Here is a 2,415-nt window from a genome sequence, read left to right as displayed (position 1 = left end):
CAACCTTATTATGTGTAATTCTGTACCTCTTTTCTAGAAGAGAAACTCAACTAAACCTCTTCTCTGGTGGTGTTTTAGAAAGTATCAGGATCCTGTTCATCCAGGATATAGGAATGTTCCCGGGAAAATGGGTGCTCACAGTCTTCTGTCAAGTTATTTCTCTCTTATTAACCAGTTGCATCTAGTGGATTCCAACTCCTGGTGACCACTGTTCTCATCTTCCCTGTCGCAGCAGGGAAATCTTATGGAAAAACATCCACGTTCAAACTCAGGAGTAATCAAATATTGTGGTATCAATAAATGTAATTATACCCTGAAGCAAAGCAGTTAAGTAAAAGAGAGGAGAAAGAGAGAAAGAATAGATATTGGCAACTCCACAACCATTTTGGAAATGAAAGTGCTGAAACCCTCACTCTAATTGACTTTCAAGACCATGAAACTAGAATGCAATTCCTTAAAGACAGCATGAGGGTTTTATTTTCAGAAATCTTCAATTGATTACAATCAATATATCTCGCAAAGAGCCTCTGCCAAAGTTAGAATCCCTTCGCACAGATCATTGCCTTGTGTGGTGGACAAGTACTGAGGAGGTTGGAGACATGAAGCATGCCCAAGGTTGATAACCAGCTCAGGAGTCAAAGTTCATAGTTTAGAAAACATACATATTATTTGGGGGAAAAGTGCTCACTTTATATGAACTTTAGGAACTAATGGCCACTTCATCTATACTTTTCCCCTCCATGCTGTTGGTGTTGTTAAGGGTCATCTAGTCCATTCTGAGAGCAAACCATTGCTCAGTCCTGTGCCATCCCCACAATTGTTGTTGGGTTTAAACCATTGTTCCAAGCAGTCTGGCATCCATCTCATTAAGCAGCCGAGCCTCCAGCTTATCAAGCATGATGTCCTTTTTCCAGGGAATGGTCTCTTATAATGTACCCAAAATACATGAGATCAAGTCTCATGATCCTCACTTCTAAGGAGCGTTCTGGCTGTACTTCGTCCAAGACAGATTTGTTCATTCTTATGGCAGTTTAATATTTAATATTCTTCACCAATACTTAATTCAAATGAATCAATTATTATTTGGTCTTCCTTATTCACTGTCCAAATTTGACAGGCATCTTAAGACTACTGAAAATACCATGCTGAGTCACAAACATAAAGAGATTGAAATGTGTGAAACAGAAATTATAACAGAAGAAAAATGTTTGAGCTACAGATTATGCATTGATGCTCTGGACATGTATAAATATAATTATTTTTTCAATAATACAAATGTTTATATTTTATTCTACTGCCTGAAAAATACTTCAAAAGTCTAAAACAAAGCAAAGATATGTCTTACTCCCAATCATCCTCAACCCTCTAGACTTCATGTTGGAAGGAAGTGTCTGCTATCTGAGACCAAAGCAGAGACACCGAGCCCCAGAGAACTGCTGAGATTGTGTTTAAGCTACCAAGCTTCCAAATCAGTCTGCAAGACTCTGGGTCCCAGACCCACCAGGAAATAGCTGGTAATGTGAGCAAGTTATATTCTGGAGTCTGGGTGCCATAGTGGGTAACACACTGGTCCGTAGTTTGAAACCTTGGAGGAAAGATGAGGCTTTCTACTTCCTTCAAAGGGCAGTTTTACTCTGTCCGATGGGTCTCCATGGATTGGAATCAACTCAATTGCAGTGAGAAGTCACATTTGTAAATGAGAGGCATATCTATCAAATATGTTTAGAACAATGGCTGGCACTACTCAATTCCGTACATTCTTATCAAGTGCCTACCTGGAGCTCTCTCAGAGGATGAAGATGCAGCATTAAAGAAAACAGACAAAATCTCATCCTTGAATAACTTGCACTCTATTACCAACTCTGGGGCACTATGTTTTAGCAGGACAAATGCAAATTGTATCACTGTGATGTTTGAGAAGGTTCAGTAAGGTCAGGTCAGATAAAATCTTGAATGTGAGCCTTAAGAGCTTCAAAGTCTAACTGTGATTTTTTTTTTTCTATGAAGTAAGCAATTAGAGACTGTTTATGTTGTTTTTGAGTAGCACAATCTCCCAATCAGATCCTAATCAGATCTCCCAATCAGGAAAGCTTAATTAAATAGCTAACTAGACAGCGAAATCCAAGAAGAGGGGAGTTGGTAAATATCACAACAGTTCTGCAGAGAAATAACAGGTAAGCAGTGAACTTGGTCAAAGGAGAGACAGGTCAGGTGCTGGAAGATAATGTTTGAACCTCTCTCTATACATGAAGTTTAGCTTCACAAAAATTTGGGATTCTCTTCCAAACAAAACAGACCAATACCTGCAAAGCACTTAATACTATAGTTTTTTCCCAGGAAAGATTAAGTTTGCAAAGTGTCCACCTTTTCCTCTGGCAGGTTAATTCTCCTTAAATATTCAGTTAACTCAGTCCT

The sequence above is a fragment of the Echinops telfairi genome, unplaced genomic scaffold, assembly GCF_000313985.2.
Source record: "Echinops telfairi isolate 266 unplaced genomic scaffold, ASM31398v2 ScPeMD7_1;HRSCAF=3_0, whole genome shotgun sequence".
NCBI lineage: Eukaryota > Metazoa > Chordata > Mammalia > Afrosoricida > Tenrecidae > Echinops > Echinops telfairi.
The sequence above is the reverse complement of the archived record's forward strand: the minus strand, read 5'-3'. Positions refer to the sequence as shown.